The sequence below is a fragment of the Cynocephalus volans genome, chromosome 7, assembly GCF_027409185.1.
Source record: "Cynocephalus volans isolate mCynVol1 chromosome 7, mCynVol1.pri, whole genome shotgun sequence".
Classification (NCBI taxonomy): domain Eukaryota; kingdom Metazoa; phylum Chordata; class Mammalia; order Dermoptera; family Cynocephalidae; genus Cynocephalus; species Cynocephalus volans.
This window is the reverse complement of record NC_084466.1, coordinates 16,689,086-16,701,567: the sequence shown is the minus strand read 5'-3', so window position 1 is coordinate 16,701,567 and position 12,482 is coordinate 16,689,086. Positions and strand designations below refer to the sequence as shown.

Below are 12,482 nucleotides of genomic sequence, written 5' to 3'. Positions count from 1 at the left end.
GGTAGATTTACAGTGTGTCGTGAAGGAAAAAAGGTTGATTGCTCCATTTTTAGCATATATAATTAAGAACAGATGAACAATATGATTCAATTATCACATAGCTTAATTACTTGTGAATGTTCATATTAAGGTACATAACCTTCCTAGGCTAACTGTCTACTTCCAAAGACAATTTGAGGTGGATTACAGAATTAAAGGACAATTAAAAATATGAGTAAAATCAAAACCAATTAAAAAGAACAGAAAAATGTGTGTGCCAGGAATCTAGGTTTAGTTCATTTTTGCGGTTAAACATGAGCTTAAGCTTTCAATATCTTGGCTGCTGTGAAAAAAAACCAACTTTGAATGCCATTGTCATTGGGTTAAGTTTGTCTCAGAGGGGAAAAAAACACCTCTTTTTCTGACCTCTGGAAGGAATTTATTGCTTAAAGGGACATGGGATGACATCATGAATGATATTTTCACAATAGTTTTGCAGAAGATACAGAAACATTTTTCAAAAGGCTGTTACATCAACTCTGTAAAACAGATTTTGGTATATCAGCAGTAAGTAACTAGAGGATATAATGAAAAAAATCTCATTCACTATAGTGACAAAGTTACAAAGTACTTAGGAATAGCTTCATTAGGGATGACTGTGACATACGAAATGAAAACTCCAGCATTTCACTGGAGATATAATTAAAGCACGAATGAATAGATAAATGTATCCTGAATGAAAGACTGTATGTTGTAAAGATTGCAATCTATTGAGTTAATTTATAGATTTAAGAATAAAAAATATACTAGGCCTTTTGTTGACAAATCCATTCTAAAACATTTTGAAAAAAAAAAAAAGCCCCAAAAAGCACAAAACCACAGGACACTGGAAGTGTTAATGAAGAAGAAAAGTGATGAAGTGGAGTTAGTCCCAGATATAACCATGTTAGAAACAATAATTAAAACTACATCTATGGATGCATAGCTGGAAGTATATATAAACAGGACACAAAGCTCCAGAAAGAGATACAATTATATTTAAGAACTGAATGTGTGATGTAGTAGTTATTACAGAACGATGGAGAAAGGAATACTCATTTAATAACCAGTTTCCCAACAACATTTAGAAACCCAGGAAACTTTTAGATTCGTTTCACGTATTATATAACAAACTGTGTCCCAGATGAATTCCACAGTTAAATGTAAAAAAAGAAATACAAGCTTTGGGATGATATAAAATTGGGCATATTCATATACCTTGTAAAGAATGATCCTTTCCGGCTTATGAAGGGGTAAAAGAAAGCAAAGGGAAAACATGAAAGATTGATCAATATTAGAAATTTGAAATGAGTATGGTGAAGACAACATAACTGAAATAAAATGGGAAAGAAGAGGGCAGAGTTTCCATGGGCTCACATTGGCAGGGATACCACAGAGAGACACTCCACTGTAAGATTAGATTACATTCCTGATTTGTTTAGCCAGGGATGCAGAGTTTTATTGGAATGAGGTTGTCACACAGAGCAGGAGGAGGTGTAGTGGATTCTATTAGCTCTCTTCTGTCTTGGGAGCTTTCAGTGAGGTTTGGGTGTCAGGGCTGCTGCTGGGGCACTGTCCTATGGGGCGAGAGTGGGGTTGTCCCTCCAGATCTGAGAAACGCAAGCTTTGCTGTGCCTCAGCCTCTTTATATTTAAATCACCATCCAGGGATGAATTACACAGAACTTGATTCACTTAAACTTAAGGAAGCATTTACAAATAACAAGCTCTCTTGTTTCTTGAGCCAAAATCAACTTTGTCAGGGTTAAATCTTCAACTATAGGACTACAGCCCTCTCAGAGCCTTGGTGTCTCTGAGCGGTGTCTCAGTGACTTGTTTTCCAGGACCTTGGAGAGCTTACTTCTGTGTAAACTGGCTGAGGAAAAACACACAAAGTATGACAGGAAAGGATTAATGACTTTCTTAAAGGCATTCAAACTTGTAGAAAAACGATTACATTCTCAATAGATAATTGGGCAAAACTATGTACTACAGACAATTTTCTCATTAAGAACCTCAGTAAGTAAACAAGTAGAAAAATATTAACCTCATCAGTGAGCAATGCAAATAAAATATAAATGAAAAAACATATAACTCATACCTGCTAAATGAGTAAACATTAAAAAATATAGATTCAGTACTCAATTCTCATGAAATTGTGGTGGAATATGTTCATTTGCAAGATTGCAATGTTCTATTGCTGATTTTTTGAAAGCAGTCTGACTAGGTATCAGGAATCAAAAACTGCCCATGGACATTTGTACCAGGAATCTTACCTGGATAAATCTGTCCTAAGGAAATCATTCAAGAGGAGAAAAAAAGAGATATATGTAGTGAGATATTCATTCCATCATTTTTTATATGTCAAAGAAACAAAGAAAAAACAGGGAACAACTAGGAATTTGGATGGTAGGCATATGGTTAAAATATAGTACAACAAATTTATGGAATATTAGGTATTAGGTTCTTTCTGTTACTTATAAAAACAATACCTGGAACTTGGTAATTTATAATACAACAAAATGTATCACTTACAGTTTCTGAGACTGGGAAGTCCAAAGTCCAGGGAATACATCTGGTGAACGTCTTCTTTGGTGGTGGCTTTACAGCAATGCAGGAGTCTCACGTGGCAAAAAATGGTGGATCAGAGAGAGCAAGACTAACAACCTTATTCACTCTCCTTTTAAAGCCCCCCAAATCATGCCCATGACCACCATTTTTAATCTGTTCACTACAGCATGGTCCTACAACCTAATAATCACCTCTTCAAGGCCCCACATTTCAATGACCATAATAGGATTTCCCACCCTCTTAACTGTGTCACAGTGAGGGTCAAGTTTTGGGGGTACACTCAATCCAAGATAATTATGTTCCCATTAAAATGATAATTATGAAGATCAGCATATTAGTAAATATTTGAGGCAATGTTAAAGAAGACATAAAATAATATCTATTCAGTAATAACTTTATATCCCTATGGTCAATTTCTACAAAGGAACATAAACAATGAAAAAAAAAGTTTGTGAAAGTGTGGGTAATTTTAATTTCATTCCAATATTCTTTATTATTATTAAAGGCAGTGTGGAGTAGTGGTTAAGAATGTGGACTCCTAGATTACTGGGTACATATCCCAGTTCTGCTACTTACTAGCTGTGTGACTGGGGGAAGTTACCTACCATTTTTTATGCCTTCGTTTGCTTATCTGTGAAACAGGGATAATAATAAGGCATATTTTATAGAATTTTGAGGATTACATGAGTTACAATCTGTAAAAAGCTCAGAAAAGTGTCTGGCATATATAAAGCACTGTGTCAGTATTAGCTGTTGGTATAAAGTTGCTTTTAAGAAGATATAAATGGGTGTAAAAACCCCAAATAAACAAAACACTGCTCTTCTCCCCAAACACCATCACCCAAGGCCTAGTAAATAGACAATGACTTCTCATATGTCTTTGTGTAGAGGGCAAAGCCATTGATACTGTTCTAGGACTTCTTCTAGTACAAGTACTTCATTTTGTCCATTTTTATGACATACTGGTTCATGGTAGGTAATCAATAAATGTTTTGGACTGAATTTCCCAGATATATGGCTTTTTGATCATTTGGCTTAATAGTTAGTCTGAGTTTAGGAAACCATGGACATCATTTCTCCTTGACCTTGTGCCTACCTTTGGCCTCATCTCCCTCTCTCCACCTCTGTTTGCTCAGCCCACTAGTGGTTCAGGGGTTGTTCTATTGAGTCTGGGTCAGTAGCTCTTTCTTGGCACATCTTGGCACAGACATGGAACCCAGTTGATATGTCTGTTATAGTATTTATCACATTACAGTTACATTTTTGTATTAATTGGAGCTCACCTACTTCCAAGTGACAGAAATCGATCTAACTAGCTCATACTAAAGTGGTGTTTATTTTTAAGGATCCTGGCAGGCAACATCTTGGAAAAACAGACCGTAGAACAACAGGTGTCAGGAAGAGTCTTAAGAACGTGGTTAGCTTCAGGGAAGTAGGCACAGGAATGTATGAACATGCACTCTCCTTCAATGATATGAGTACATGTTCTCTTTCTTTATTGGCTTCTTTTACACTGTTACCTGGCTTGCTTCTCATTGGCCTGATTATTCATTTCTGGCTGAGAAATCCTACTGGCTCAGCTCACCTTTTTGGGAGGTCCTGTGGATTGCCAATCAGCCTACAGTCAGGTGTCTGCCCTTACCCGATTGGGGGGTGGGCGTGCATGACGGGAGGGAATATTGTGATGATGAGGTACCCATGGCTGTCTTCTAATCAGTAGAGATGGTGGCCTGAGACATGTTCCTTGAGAAGGGAACAGGAGCATGGCAAACACCCCCAAAATATATTTTATATATAGCAGCTTTCCCCCTCCCCCATTTGATTCCCTCACCATAAGTTTTTCAATAGCAGATGAAAGTCTTATTCATTCACGTATTCTAGGCAGTTGGCACGTATTCTTGGTCTGGCATGCAGAAAATGCTCAATATACACTAACTGAACTGAACTTTCAGATACCTGATAGTTGACCCATTATACCAAGTGCTAAATTGCAACAAATTTCTCCAAAAGTGCCTGAAGACCACTACTTTAAACTGTTGATGAAAGAGGAAGGCTAGAGAGGTGCACGTAGCAGGACCACCATCCTATTGTGATTAGGTTGCACCTGACTTGTGTCCCATCGTTCCACTTACTCAGAAAGACTCAGGGAAACTTGAAGTAGGTAAAAATTTATTGAAGGAGAAAAGGGAGTTTATATGAAGTAACGAGAAAAGCATGGGCTTTGAGTATACAAATTAACTTTGACTCTGAGCTTTATCATTTACTACATGTATGAACTCGAGAAAGTCACTAAGTTCTCTGAGCCTCAATTTACTCGTCCGTAAAATGAGATAAATAGTTCAGCCCAGTTTTTAGGATTGCGTATTTAATGAGATGGTGAAATAAAGTTTCTAGCATCTAGTAGGTATTAGTAATTTAATTCTCTTCTCTTTTTGCTTCATACCTTCTTAAATGCCTCGAGAGTTATTTTGAATGGAGTCCTAGGAGTCCTGGTTTCTGTAGCATGAAAGAGACTATTTTGGTCTGAATATTTCATAAGAGAGGACTTTCAGGAAAATAACAAGATTAACACTGTAAGATGTCCCCCGTGGTCTAAACACATCACAATAATAACAGAAGCATTATAAAAATCAGAATAAATATCACAAAGGGAAAATAACCTTTGAAAACAATAAATGGAAATTTAAGATAAAGAAAACCAGGTCTAATTGTAAAAGGATTTTAACACTACAAAGGAAGAACACATTTGCTGGAGCAGGCATTTACACTGGCAGAGGTGGAAAACAAATATCGAGAATCACAAAGAGATAAGATTGAGTGGTGATTGTCACTGGAGAAGATAAAAAAGAAAACATAATATCTATAAAAATATGCAGTGATGATGAATGACTGCAGCACGAGGAAATGCTGCAGAAATACCGAAAAACAGAGCAGGCTACAAAGGGTAGGCTTAGAGCACTAGAGGGAAGATTTACATTAGTTGTAAACTGCAACATTAAGTGATTGAATTAAAAATATGGAATAGACTGCACGAATCTAGAAAATCTGGATTGATGTCAATATGGATTGAGATTAATCTGTGCATAATGGAGACGCTGTTATGGGCTGAATTGTGTCCTCCTCAAATGCATATGTTAAAGTCCTAACCTCTGGTATGGTACCTCGGAGTGTGACTGTATTTGGAGGTGAGGCCTTTAAAGAGGTACAGTAGTAACCCCTTATCTGTGGTTTCAGTTACCTGTGGTCAACTGCAGTCCAAAAATATTAAATGGAAAATTCCAGAAATAAATAATTCTTAAGTTTTAAATTGCATGCCATTCTAAGTAGCATGATGAAAGTCTCAGGTCATCCCTCCCCATCCCACCCTGGATGTGGGTGGATGTATCCACCCTGTACATGCTACCCACCCCTTAGTCACTTAGCAGCCTTGTCACAGTGCTTGTGCTCAAGTGACCCTTATTTTACTTAATAATGGCCCCAAAGTGCAAGAGTAGTGATGCTGGCATATTGTTATTTTATTATTAGTTATTTTTGTTAATTTCTTATTGTTAATTATTGTGCCTAATTTATAAATTAAACTTTAGGTATGTATGTACAGGAAAACCTAGTACTATTGGGGCTGGTACTATCTGTGATTTGAGGCAGCCACTGGTCATCTTGGAACTTATCCTTTGTGGATAAGGGGGGACTTCTGTAATAACGGCTAAATGAGGACATTGGGGCAGACCCTAATCCAATATGACTGGTGTCCTTATAAGAAGAAGAGATTAGGGCAAAGACACCGACACAGGGAAAACCGAAGCCAAAGAGAGAAAGTGGCCATCTACAAGCCAAGGAAGAAGGTCTCAGAATGAAATCAACCTTCTGACACCTTGATCTTGGACTTCCAGCCTCCAGAACTGTGACAGAATAAATCACTGTTGCTTAACCTGCCAAATCTTGGTACTTTGTTATGGCAGCCTTAATAAATTATATAGATATAAAAAGAAAAAATGATGGGAAATCACCGTGGAACCATAGAAAAAAAGTAGAGACTTTCTCTTACCTGGAAAAGAAGAATTTTGAAAGAAGAGATAGGAAAAATGTTGAAATACCTTTTATCAATACTCCTAATTAACAGTATTAGAAATGTTTGCTGTAGGACTATGAGTGCAAAAAATATAAAGGATGAGATGAATAACTTATGTTACAAAATGCATACATGACTATTGAGAAAGCCCTAAGACATCAACTACAAACTAGTATAGTAGTACGAGTTCAGCACAATTGTAGCACATAAAATATATCTGTAGTCTCTGGTGCTTCATGCACCTATAAAATATAACAAAAATTAATCTCTATAAATAGTGTAAACAGCATGAAATAATTATAATTAATTTAGTGTAGGACATGAAAGCTATTTAAGGGAATTTAAAATAATAGGAGACATTAAGAAAACTGGGAAAAAGAGAGAAATATTTTACCCCAGAATGATCTTACTAAGTATGCTGATGATTGTAATATCTTTTTATTAAGTAGAATTAAATATAGTAATAGACACTGATGCACTTTGTAAATTATTAAGTAAGATTTGGATGCTAGATATTACTTTATTATTAGAATTCAGGATAGCAAAATTTTCAGGACAAATTTTTGGGAAAAGTAGATTTTAAGATGGTCTAAAATACTTAAGGATTGAGATAAACAAAGAATTCCTGATTGCTCGGTGATTTATCATTTTGGCCCCTGTGAAATTTACCTAGGATCCATCCTATTCCCTACTGCAGAGTACAGTTAATCTCGAAGACTGTGGAGCCAGAGGGCCTGGTGCCTCTTCTGTCTATTATCTGAGTGTTCTTGGGCAGTTATTGAATATTTCTGCTCCTCAGTTTTCACTCTGTACAATGGGGATGAGGTTGTTGTGAGGACTGAATCCTGAAATATTACATTAATATTAAAATTACTTTCACAGACTATTTTTGGCATTAAATATAATAGCAAAAAAATGGAAACCGTGTTCTACCACAGGGGACTGTTCAGGATTGAATTGTGTCCCCTCTACCAGAATATATGTTGAAATACTAAACTCTAGGACCTTAGAATGTGACTCTATTTGGAAATAGGGTGGTTGTAGTGTAATTTAGTTAAGATGAGATCATACTAGAGTAGGGTAGGCCCGTAGTTCAATATAAGTGATGTCCTTAGAAGAAAACACAGGAAGCATGCCATGTGAGAACAAAGACGAAGACTGGGGTTATGCAGCTACAGGCCAAGGAACGCCAAAGATTCCCAGCAATACCAGAAGCTGGGAAGAGACAAGGAAGGGCTCCCCTACAGATTTCATAGGGAGCTTGCCTGCTGACACCTTGATTTCTGAGCTCTGATTTCCAGAACTGTGAGAAAATACATTTCGTTTGTTTTAAGCTACCCAGCTTGTAGTGCAAAGCAACCCTAGGATACTAGTACAGGGACAGAGCAGTTTTTGCAGACATTTGAAGCATATTCTTGAATATTTTAAGGATTCAAAAATGCTTATATTAATAACTGAAAGCAGGTTATAAGATATTCTGTATGCTCTGACTAAAATACATAAATGTATGTATGTATATTCTTCCAGTTTATTTTCTATATATCATAGTGTTAAAAGTGATTTTCTTTGGTTACTTGTATTTTGGACTTTTATTTCCTTCAGTATATTTTTCTGAATTGCTCAAATTTTATAAGGAGATACAAATGTATAAATATTAATTTTTTAAAGAAAAAATGTATTTTACTTGGTACTATCTTCTGAGATTTAGGCAGCTATGCCCCCTAATAAAGAATATAATTATAAGCATTTGTTTTTCAATTTAAATTTCTGTGCATGGAGCTTGGCAGAACCATACCCTGGCACACAAAAGGCCTAACATTAACAAATCAGTTAGAATGTATAAAATATGAGAGGCTGACATATTTAAAGGACATATATTACAAAAGCATTTGTTATACATTGTCATAGCAGGTTGTCTCATCTGAAAACTGGATAAGGTTTGGATGAATATAGGATGTTATGAAGCTAAGAGATTCATGTGACCTGGCCTGGGCTGAATAGGAAAAATGCCTAATAAAACTTAGGCACTGGGCCAACCCTGTGGCGCACTCGGGAGAGTGCAGTGCTGGGAGCGCAGAGACGCTCCCGCCGCAGGTCCGGATCCTATATAGGAATGGGCGGTGCGCTCACTAGCTGAGCGCGGTGTGGGGCTATCCCCTTACCGGTCACAAAAAAGACAAAAAAAAAAAAAAAAAAAAAAAAAACTTAGGCACTAAGAGTTTCATTTCCCAAATCCCAGACTTCCTACAACAGATACTACTGAAACTGGTCACGGAGGATTTAAGTTTGTTTATGCACTTATCTGAACAATATTTTAAGTTATTTATAAATGTATGCCCAATCACCCTAAGGTTTTAAAAATGTTTTCATTTCCCTTTGGGGTTTTAAAAGTATGCAATTCCAGAGTTACTGATTTACAGATACTTTGAATTTAGACATATTTAATTTGGCTGAATTGAGCTATATCCAAGCAGGGAGGGTTTATGAGCTTCTTGGTGTAGTTTATTAGAGGCTTATAAAGGCAAATGTAGGGTGAGGCTAGGAGTATTGGAGGTGAATGTCCATCTGAGATGTGCAGAACAGAGATGTCTGCAGAAAAGGCATATGCTTATTGCTATTATTCAGTTATAATGCATGTTGACCCCTCATGGCCATCCTCCTTCTCTCTAGGAAGCTAGAATCTCTTCAATGCCACCAAAGACTGGAGAAAGCAAATGAGGTAGCAGACGGCCGCAATTGCTAACAGCCCAGGCCAGTTCATAATAGCCACCCAAAGAGTGAGCTCGACTCTCCTCCAGTCCAAGGTCTCCTCCTGATAGCAATGGTTATGAGTAGGGCATTACAGATTCATTGGCTGTGGTCACTCCCTTTGCAGGAGCAGCTGGCCTGGGCCCCAAAGTTTTCCAACTACAGCACTCCCTGAATCCCCTTCCATTTACCACCCAATGAACCTTCTGCAAATGAGCTCACTCTTTGTCCTGTGCTCAAGCCCCCCTAAAATCCATCCCAACCTTGAAGAGGAACCCATAAGACTACATGCTACTCCATATTGATTACTTATGATTGCTTTATATGCTGTAATTTTTAACCATTATAATGGCATGAGCATAAGAAAAGAGTCTCATTACCATGGCAACGAGAAGTCATGTTTGTTCAGCCCATCGTCACCCAATAGTTTGTTTCCTTTGGTCATACCCTGACTTTCACTCTTTCTTTTTCGATAGTTTGTTATCTCTACTCAATATACTCTATGAATTTTGCCTCTTAAGCAATTAACTTCCTTATTATCTATGCTTAAGAATTCTTGATTTCCATCCATTCCATTTGTTTTCCTTATCTTTTTTAGAAAAAATGAATATTCTTAAGTAATGGAGCAAGCATATATTATTCGAGTGCAGTGGATTTCCTTTCACCATCAACTGGTGAGTAAAAAATACTTGGATTGAATGGAGTTTTAAATTCAGTACTCAAGTAAATATTGGACAGGTGGTCTTGTGAATGGGTAATTTTTTTGGCTGAAGGTATCAGAAAAGGTTTTGGAAAAGGAGAATTGGAGCCAATGCTCAGGCTGTTTATACTGGTTAGTTTTCTCTCATGAGACCTTTCTGTCACCCTTACAGAGAGCTATATAACTGTTAGAGAAATTTCTTAACTGGTTTTCATTACTGAGGAAAACCATTCCTGGAAATCCAGCATGGAATATGACTAGAGTTTATATAAATTCTCTTCCCTTGAAGGGATCTGGAATAAACTAGGGTTTGTTCCCAAAGGAATTTTGAGATGATATCTTTTGTTAAAAGGGCAAACGTGTTCCGGCCGTGATTGTCATTTTAACCCAGCTATTGCTTAATTTCCGCAGTGAGTGAAGGATGCAAGTAAAGGATTTACATGGTGGAAAAATCCTTTCGAGGTGTCTTCCAGAAAATACGGTTTGCTGAGAATACTGAATAAAATACTTAGGGATCCTTTATTGTGCCTCCGTCTCAGAAACATTATAGAAAAGGACCACCTGGTTGTTTTAGAAAATTGAAAAGGCAGAGCTTATTGAAATGTTAGTTGTATGCATGGGGCTAATTAGGAGGTTTGACCGATAGCATAAGGTTAAGCCTGTTGAAGATCATGGATTTAAGCTCTCATGTTTTCCATATGGGGACTGAATCCCAGATATTAAAAAGAGTAGAAAGTAAAATGTTCAGGAGCTTTCTTTAATAGTTTTTAGAACTGGGGCTTATTATTCTCTTGATGGCAATTTCTAGCCTATTGTTCCACTGAATTGCAAAGAACAGCGATTTTAGGTGTGACGTTATTAACCATCTCAAGAGGGCTATCTTTTAGGACAGGAGAACACTGGGGGTTTGAATGGATATTGAAGGTCCCTGTGGCCAAAATCATTTAACCAAGCTTCTTCAGCAGATGGGCACCACCATTCTGCCTCCTTATTCTGGCACTTCTCATCTCTTGTTTAATGGGATAGATGTAAAGTAAATAACTAAAGTATGTTAAATCAAGGGAAAAAATAGATATGATTTTATTCCCTTTCAGTAATGGAATGTGTAAGCACCTTTGACCTAAAAAGCTTATAAGCATCTAACAGCGGCAAAGATGGTTAATTGTTTGGAATGGTGTTTGGGGTTAGCTTGGGATTTCTCCTCTGGAGCCAGATGCGTGGCTTACGTGTGAGGGTCATAACCAGGTAAAGACATATTTTGCTGAGCTAATGAGCCATCCACATTAAGACATGGTTTAAATAAGCAGTTTTCTTACCTAATCACACCTGTCTTACTACCTGCTATTAAAGATTTTTGCTTTTGATGACAGGATACAAATAGATAGTGGCAGGAAGGATAGAGTGTGTTGGTAAGTAATACAACTTATTATAGGTTTAATGTACAGTATGTTACCAACGATACTCCACTCCTGAACGCAGACTGATAAACGTAGTGATATGCCAGACTCATGGAGGATATTTCACCATGTGACATTCTGCCATATGTAGAAAAGGAAGAAGAAAGATTTTAGAGTGGGGTAGCTTCAGAAATGATTTTTAGGGTTTGGAATTAAGTATGGAGCTAGCAATTTTAATTAAAGCATTGGCCATTTTGGACCACAATTAGGAATGAGGTTTATGAATATTTATTTTTAATTTATGTTGCACATACTCCCACGATGTTAGAGGTGGCATGCAATTAAATCACCAAAACCCCATTAAATCAAAGATAAAGAGCAAAGTATGAATAATGAAATAAGATGGTGGTTTTAATAGAAAAATCTGGATTAAGGTAGTAATTACAATTGGGAGAAATATTTACTCCCAAGTCTCTTGGAGTCAGGATCCAAATGGAAATGTTTAATAGTAGGAAGTATACTTAGTATGTTAGGAGAAAACTTTTATCTGGCACCAAATTCTAAGAAGAATTTATTGCATTGCTCTTAACTTAAGGAGCGTTAAGCTTCATAAGCCAACCTCATTTCCAGTTCCATCTTACTTATCTAACTTTATTAACCTCATCTCTCCTACTTATTTTAAATTTATTCTATCGTGCTATATTTTCATATCCTTGTAAGCCACCCAAATCCTATATAGCAAAAGGTACAGTGTAAACAAAATAAAAATAAGCAACGCTATGGGTAGGGTCTTCAATTGCACTTTTTATAAAAATTCTGCATATTTTATAAAAAATGCAATAAGGTAATAATAAAGTAATATCTACTTTACTTTTTCCCATGATTTAACTTATTTTAGGATAAAAGTTTTCTCCAAACATACTAGTACATTTCTTCTTATTAATAATTTGTATAATGAACAATTGATGAAGTTTCACAAG

The 12,482-nt window shown here is 36.6% G+C and overlaps 1 protein-coding gene across 1 annotated transcript in view; it reads left to right on the top strand.

Annotated features, from left to right (window-relative positions):
- Positions 1–12,482, top strand: part of HS6ST3 (heparan sulfate 6-O-sulfotransferase 3) — a 736,354-nt gene that overhangs the window by 18,146 nt on the left and 705,726 nt on the right. The gene's annotated exons all lie outside the window — the stretch shown is intronic.